Below are 8,928 nucleotides of genomic sequence, written 5' to 3' on the forward strand. Positions count from 1 at the left end.
TCTCCTCGTATCTTTTGAGCGAAGGGGTTATTAATGTACTTTCATTGAATAACTAGGTAGAAGAAATTTTGAATTTAAAACCCCAATAATTTGTTATAATAAAAGCAATGTTGACGAGAGAACCAAACGGATAACTTTTCTTAGAATAACTAAAAAGACCGTGAATTAGAAGGAGAAAACGACAGGGAATCAGGGTCCATTTCAAACATATTTTAAAGATTTTCTCGACAGATGGTAACAGTCATTGTCGAAATGTTAATTTAGCCCCGTACAAGTGAAAGAAACGTCCTCTCAGGTCTATCTATCGACTTCCTTCGAGATGTAATTCTAAGCTAAATATATAAAACCCAATACCTTTCGAACTAATGTCAATTAAAAGAAATTTAAGATTTTTTTTAACGAAGCTCGAGTGTGGATTGCCGAGGAATAAATAAACAATTTTTTTTTGAAAATACATATATTAAGTTTACAGAGTGTCCCAATTTGAAACAACACATCATTTATCAATTTTATATATATATTTACAGTACTAAAGGCCTTTAAGGTCCATGATTATTTTTATTTTCTCATCGATCTTCAACTGATTTCATAATTCTTCTCCACAGGTTACGATTCTGTACTTTTGCGGTTCCTCTTTAATATCCTTCAAAATTGCATCCAACCATTTTTTCTTTCACCTCCCCCTCCTTAATGTATCCTCTTCCCTTTCTTCAATGGTCCTTTTTGCGAATCTATTTCCGGGCATCCTTTTAGAACGCTCTAACCATCTTACTCTTCAGACTTTTATGTTGTTTTGTTATTTTCATTCCCCCTAAACTACAAGGTACCTGCCTAGGTTAGGTGAAGTTATTTATAATAATGATGGTGTACTCCAAGGTAACCTACCGAGGAAAGGTTAGGTCAGGTTATCTCGGTTATCATCATTGTCGTAACGGAACGGCGGCGTCGCATTCTATCGCTCGGAAATCGGAATACGTCGTGCTCCAAGGTTACGGAGCCCCTTTGCCGTTACCTTGGAGCACACTTTTGACTACAGATTTGACTCACTTTCTGTTCGTCGCAAACTGATTTGATGGTGTTGCATTCTAAAGCGTCTCCTTTCATTTAACCTTTGATTGAATCCGATCGCAAAAAGTGTGTGCTCCAGCGTAACCTTGCTTAGGTTAGGTTAGAATCATCGTGAGTAATGCTACAACGGAGTCGTCGCAAAATGATCTGAGAACGTTGTATTCTATCGCAAATCGATCGCAAACGAAGGTGATTAAAACCGAGAAATCTTCAAAGAAATTTAAAATTAGTAATTGGATGTGTGTGTATGTGTCTGTATATCGAATCATAATATGTAGAAAAAGAAACATGATTTCATACCCCCTTTCGCTGTTATTTTGAGTTTTTTCATATTATTTAGAAGATTCTTATCTCTCAAGGAATTGTGATAAATTTGTACCGCAATGAGCTTTTAACCAAATCGTAGTGTCAGTTCGGGTTACAAAATCTTAATATGTCTGTGCTTCATCCCAAAAGACATGGTAAATGGCGGAACTGATGGGAATTATTCTCGACAGTTACTAATTAGTTTCCTTATCTTGTCTCATTTGGTTGAAACACAGATGAAAAACAAGTAATAAATAGTTGAATTTTAATAAAAATATTATTGTGTGGAAACTACTTTGGAACTTTGACTTTAATATAACTAATTAATAAAAACTAGTTATCAAAGACGTAGAATCTTAAAAATAATTATCGATTACAAAAATAAAAAACCGATTTGTACCGTATTTTGATTAGATTTTATTGTTTACTTACTTTACACAAATTAAACAATCTTTGTCTATAATTTTGTATGTCCAAAGCATTTAAAAAACTGTGTACCTGAAGTGGAAATCCTTATTTTAATCAAACCGTTATTAAAGAAGCAATAAACTCATGGATAACAACAAAATGCATTTACTTTATAACCTACCTCACTTCATTCGACAAATATTGTACCAGCCATACGCTAATTAAAGTATTACTTAGTAATATACACGACAAACACAAAAATTCTATACAGACAGCAAAGATGCCGCCACTAACCACTAAATATTTGTTTCAAAATTCTAAATTCATCTTCGCTGTCTGATCTTAATTCAAGCTATACTATATCAACTATATATCCTCTGATAATCAAAATTCAGTTACCACCAAAGTAAACAAAGTCGGTAAGAAAACTATAAATAGTGTTAGTGACGATAACGAAGCATCCAAGAAACAAAAAGTGTTGAATAACTACGGGGACATCTACAAATAATCTCCAAGACTCCAAGAAGTAAAAGATGCAGTTGTAATAAATTGAGTTGTCATTAATCCCTAGACTAGTGAAGCTCATTTCCCCTGTTCAAAGTAAAAGTAAATTTTAAAAATTGAGTTAATAATCTCTTGTTGAGAGACTGTATTATTCCGAAGCATATTTCCTATACATGTTTATAACTTAGCATGTCACTAAGATGAAATGGAAGATGTAGGAAGAGATAAATGAGGAAATTGGAGCAGCTAAAGATTATTCAATGCAATTAAGCCACAGTTTATAGCCAAAAAGTAAATACCAAAGCTTATAAAAAAGTAGACACGGATTGACATACAGATCAGAGACATGGACACTCACATAGAAACAAAAAAGCAAAATACAATGTACAAAAATGAGATTTCTAAATAGAAAATAGAGAATAAATCAAAATACAACGAAATAAAGGATAAAACTATAAGAGAAAACTTGAATTTAAAATAAATTTAACCTAAAATCGAAATAGGACATTTGAGAATTTTTGGCGTTATGAGAATAATAGAAAAAACATTGTTTCTAAGGATATATAAAGCACGAACAAAGGAAAGAAAGAAAGGCTCAGGAGGAGTTAGGCAGGCGAAATTAAGACGACAGACACAGAATAGGAAAAAATGGAAACTGCTATAGAATGTATATTTCTGCAGTTCTACCATAGTATTTTTGATTCTTTTAAGGTTCTATTTTTAGCAGATCTTTCGTGGAATGAAAAAAAAACTAAGTTTCCTGTCATGTTGGGCGGTTTGCAAATTTTGTTTTTTGGCCACGACTCATTTTGGTCGTGTATGTGTGTATTTAGAGTTTTTATAGAATATGGCTAGGTTGTAATTCAGATATTTTTTTTCTCCTCAATCCACCTTTGATAAAGAGGAAATATTTGAATTATTAACATTCACATGTTATTTTAAGCATTACATCCAATAAATAAAGCAGCTGTATGTTATTATTTCAATCCACCCCGCAGGCGTTCAATGAACATTGTTATTATGCATTAATTTCGTATGAATAATATTATTTCTACAATATACTTTATAATATAAATCTCTACTAAGAAACCTACCACTATATATTAATCCGAAAAGCAAGACGATTCGAAACTAGAATCGTCAAAATGAATGTTTATTGGCGTTAGGCCAAATCTGATATGACTTGACGTGAGTTTTTGATCACCACCACACTTAAATTAGGTTATCGATTATATTTGCGTAGTTTTTGGAAAGAAAACGTGTTAAAAAGATACAGATATAAATTCTTTTAAAATAAACTGGAAGTTACTGGCAACTTTGGTTTTTTGTACGAAACACAGCATTCACACGCAAGAGGACATAAGTGTATGTAGTTTGACGCGAGTTAAAAAAAAACGACTTTCCATGGCCGACATTCCAATACCAACGTCGGAAGCAAAACATTCGTCGAATCACATGCGCGCTACGATCACACGATGCGTTCAATCATACCAGCGTCTAAAGCTGGAAGCATTGGACGCATCGTGTGGTACCGGCTTAATACGAAGGCAGTCTTAATAAAGTATATCTATGAATCTTGCAAATTTTATCAATAGTATACGTGTTTTTCAAAGTTTTTATTATTTGGAGCTACTTCTTCACAGGAATACTCATGAAAAACAAGTTATATGCATTTGAGCGCTTCCAGAAACATGTGTTCTTCGGCGACCCTTTGATTTCTCGCCGAGGCCACTTCTTTGGTATTTAGTCGCTTGGCGTATCATGACTCACAGTTATAGGTAAACGGGCAAACGATTCAAAGAGTGTTTAGTTTCAAATATCTTGGTTGCTACATTACTGAACAACTGGATCCCGATAAGGAAATAAAATTTAGAATGAGGTAGCTCGTACAACATTTTTTAAAATGAAATCACTCTTCGGATGATCAAATGTTACATATGGTCAGTTCTCTTATATAGTGTCGAAGCATGGACTTTAAAAAATCTACCATTAATCGCTTAGAGGCTTTTGAAATGTGGTTATATAGACGCATGCTCAAGATACCGTGGACAGCTATGCAAATAAACGATGCAGTCCTCAACAGAGCAAATGCGGTTCGTGAGTTGGTGGATAACATTAAATGCAGGAAAATAGCTTATTTGGGTAAAAATAATGCGTGGTAACCGGTTGATTATGATGAGTAAAGTTGAAGGAAATAAGCCTCTTGGTTGAAAAATATTAGAGAATGAACTGGGATAAGAGAAGCAGGACAGCTCAAGATAGAGAAAGTTTGCCATGCTGATCGCCAACGTCAAGGGGATTTAATACGGCACACTAAGAAGAAGATATTTTATAGTCCTCAATGTAAGAATGGAAATAGTATACAACCAGCAACAAGAAAAAAGTATTTTTAAATTTTTAAGTATAGGGATTTTATCTAGGTTTTTGTTGATGCCAATTCTATAACAAAAAAGGAAGCTATGAAATATTGTTTATTGTTTCTCAAATGCTTCAGCATTTTTCTAGCCTGTACAATAGAAACAGGTGACCAATATATAATATATAAATTTATTTTCGACAAAAAGCGATTGTAATCTTCATAAATTTAAGGTTCACGTTCCATTAAACATGTTTATGTAGCATAGCTGGAATTTTGATGCGTTTATTATAGTGAAAAATCCATTAAATATCTGTACCTAACTTGACAATGTTTCGAAAGAACGTTATTTAGAAATTCCTTTGTTATAACAACAAACGTTGCTTTTTATATTTCGTTTGAAATACACAAAATATATTCGGTATAGTATAAAGTGTACAATTACAACAATAACAGGTTGTGAAAATAAATTGTTGACATAAAAAATCGCTGTTGCACGAAATAGAAGTAAAGCAAAGTATCTTGTGTTAGATATTGTTATGTTTAAGCACGAATGTTTCCATTGAATTGTTATATTTTTATTACATCACCGCTTTCTCAGTAACTCTACCAGCTACGGCTTATAAAGTTAAATCCCTTAAAATTTCAGTTTTGTTGGGGATATTCAGTCCGTACAGGTGTGATCAGGTGTTTACTCTACTGAAATCAATATCTTACGGTGGACGGATTATATTTATGATAATTCGTAAACGTAGAATATGTATATACGTGTGCTCATTACTTAAAGGCTGCTCCTTTATTTCAAAATAACTAATTAGAGAGAGAGTTCCGTTGGGTTGTTTGTGAATGGGATGGGGAATAATTCACGAAAGATATGAGATATTTTGAGTTTAGCCCTGAAAACTTTACTTTGCAGGTCAGCAGTTGAGGTCGATTTAGAATAATAGACTGAAATGTAGCGAAAAGAGCAAAAACGAAGAAAGGTTCGACAAACAATTGACTTTTTTGTTTATTTAGTTGAGCGGGTAGCGGATACAGCTGCGGTATTGTTCCCTGTCGTCGCCCAAGGCAGATGAACCGGTTCACCAGGTCACAGGAAAATCGCAGAAAACCTGCAACAACAATGATCAATGAGATAGGATTTATAAAAGGGTTTCACATAATAGCGATAGGGTATAGCTCAAAAAGGTATGCTAGTTTTTGTAGGCCATCACTAGCAGCCGAAGGGGGATAGGGAAGTTTCCTCTTGGGCCATCTAGTAGTGATCCAAATGTGTTTGTGTTTTCCAACTGAGAATGTGTGTGAATCTCATCCCAGAAATAGACAGCTTCCCTGCGGATCTCGACACTTTCTCTCCAAAGCTTTAACTTGAAATTTTGAGGTAGAAGTCGAATGCTCCGGGTATTGAGACGCTTAAAGGCCACAGCTTGAGTTTGAAAACTTAGTATCCCTCCATCACCTACAATTGATTCTGGCGATTTTCGGCAAAACGTATCTATAAGGTGGATGCAATTAGTGTCGTATCGTCCGAGCTTTTCTAACGGGCGACGGAGGAACTCCCAGGTTAAGTCTTTGATCAAACGTTGAAAGACTTTACTCAGAACGCTAAAGAGCGATATGGATTGGTAAGATTCAGGCTTAGTACGGTCTTTTCCGCGCTTGGGAATGAGAAATATCCGAAATCGGCTGTTGTGCAATAAAACTTCGATGCTATGCGTAAACTGATATTGCAAGATCGTCATGTGACATACCCTGAGATTGAGGGATACTTGGGCATTGGTTCCACTCGCATACATTCTGTATTGCATCAACCTTTGGCTGATGAGAAGATTTGTTCGCATTGGATACAGCCGAAATGTTGAAAATGCTTCGAAGCAAATGATCGCCTGTTTTGTAGAACGGTCAATTATGATTGGTACACAAATATTTGTTTGCCAGAAGTTTTCGAAAAAATTGGGGGAAACCAATCGCCGAAGACGATTCATTGTTTATCACAACAATGCGAGCTCTCACACATCTATTCAAACAAAAACATTGAATTGATTAGTGATCATCATCATAATTTCTTCTTTTTCCCGCAGATCAATTGAATTGCGTGGCCAAAGTTTCTATAGAAAGCGTTTGATGCATAAAATCTCAACCTCAATTGGAAAAAAATGAAAAAATGTATTAATCTTAATGAAGAATATTTTGAAAAATAAAGAATTATATATAAATATTTGTTTTTATTTGTCTATCTCAAAACTTAAATAACAACCCTCGCATTGCTTAAATAATATTCATTTTTGGACATTAATACATATTAGAATGACTCGAAAATTCAAATGTGTTTGGATACTTTCATTTTTATCCAACAAATGACAAAATGCATTAAACCTCATCGTAAAGTAACCGATTATTTTTTCAAAAAAAACCTATTATATGTCGATGTTATATTCATTCATTCACAGGCTAAAATGCTTTTCGAAGTGCATATGCGAATGATGTCAGTAAAATTTTCATATCTTATTATTGTTTTCGCTTAGGTCATGTTTAACGTTCGTGAAAGACGTGGACCACATGTTGTTTTATTCATTCACTAATAACAGCGGAACTAAAATGATGTAATTAGCAGCCAGTTTCTATCGACAGATGCATATTAGGAACATTAGAATGGATCGTACAATGTAATCATTAAAATTAAATACATAGTACCATACGGTAATTAAAATTTTTGAACGATATCGACTAAATTTCCTTTTTAATTACCTGTTATTACTACTTCTTAAATCTAACTCTATACGAGGATTTTCTCAAAAGTTTTTCCACCTAACAAAGAAACAAGACTTTTTTTCTAGAATCAGTTTTGACTTCTAAAATAGTCTTATTTAAAGTCTATACACTTTTTTCGGTGATGCTCCAACCTTTGTAACCCTTCCAAATAATAGTTACGTCCTCGTCTGATGAAAATGTATCTCCTGGAAGTGAAACCTTCATGTTAAGAAATAGGAAAAAGTTGCTTTGGGTTTTGTCGGGTGATTACGGTGGATGAAACAGTTCGAAGTGCAATTTGCGAATTTGTTCTGATGGAAAAGCATTTTTTTCATTGAATGCGGTCGCCTCTTTCAATTTCTCCCTTTACCTTATTAAACAATGATACCAATACTCTCCTTTTACATTTTGGAAGATAGTCGATTAGCACAATCCTATTACTATCCCAAAAAATGATCGCTATAATTTTTCCGGACATTGAAACCGTTTTCGTATTTTTCAGAGCAAGTTTGCCGTTTGCAATCCACTGTCTTGAATGTTCTTTCATTTCAGGAGTGTAGGGATGAATCCAGGTTTCATCTAGAGTTATGAATCACTGACAAAAAATATTTCTTCTTTCGACTTTGCTCAAAGCGTGAATGCGCTTTTAGTCAAAATTAAGCAAACTGGGAAAGCTTATGCATGCCTAACTCTTCTATGTTTCTAACCTCAATTCGATGATCGTCAAGTACCATTTTGGTGAAGTTTTTCGATAATATCGTCATAGTTTCTTGTCGTCGCCAGTCAATGTTTGAATTCAGCTACCCAAAATTTTACGGTTATAAATGATGGTGTTGTTCTTACACAGTGTTGAATTAATTTTTTTTTTTTCATTTGTCTAGGCGTATTTTTTTTCGTTTTCTTACAAATCTTCACGACTTACACGATTGTCAAAAAGAAACTAAGCATCCGAATAGGTTGAAATTTTATTCAGAATTTCTCAACACATGTGGAAATATATTTCCCGTCTACAGTATCTCGTATCTTTTTGTGGAAGTAGACGTTTGTATTTTAAATTAGATAGAAGCATGGATGATTTGATTTTTAAGAAAATTTTAAAATCCATTATTTGATTCTTATTGTTTCAAAGTAATATTTATAAAAATGCGATATTAGCCAAAGTAGGAAAGTGTGTTAATATTTCAGATCCATTCAGGCAGAGAATACTCAACTTTTTCTAATAAAGTGAAAAGAAAAAATTTTGAAACGGTGCCAATTTCAATGAAATTGATGCTACTTTATTGTTTCCATTTTCAAAATAAAAAATAGTTTCAGTTGTAGTTTTTTTAGGAATATATTAAAATAAAACTGTTGTTTGTATATATCCGTGAATAACTCAAAAACTGTATAACGGATTTCAACCCGGTTTCAACCTATCGGTAGAGCGATGCAGAAGAAACGTTTTAATATATGATGTGTAGAGATTTGGTGGAATATATCGAAATTAAACAGATATTCATAATCAAAGATCTACGTGCTGTTTTGTACTGTACTGC

This window comes from Diorhabda carinulata, chromosome 3, assembly GCF_026250575.1.
Source record: "Diorhabda carinulata isolate Delta chromosome 3, icDioCari1.1, whole genome shotgun sequence".
Classification (NCBI taxonomy): Eukaryota; Metazoa; Arthropoda; class Insecta; order Coleoptera; family Chrysomelidae; genus Diorhabda; species Diorhabda carinulata.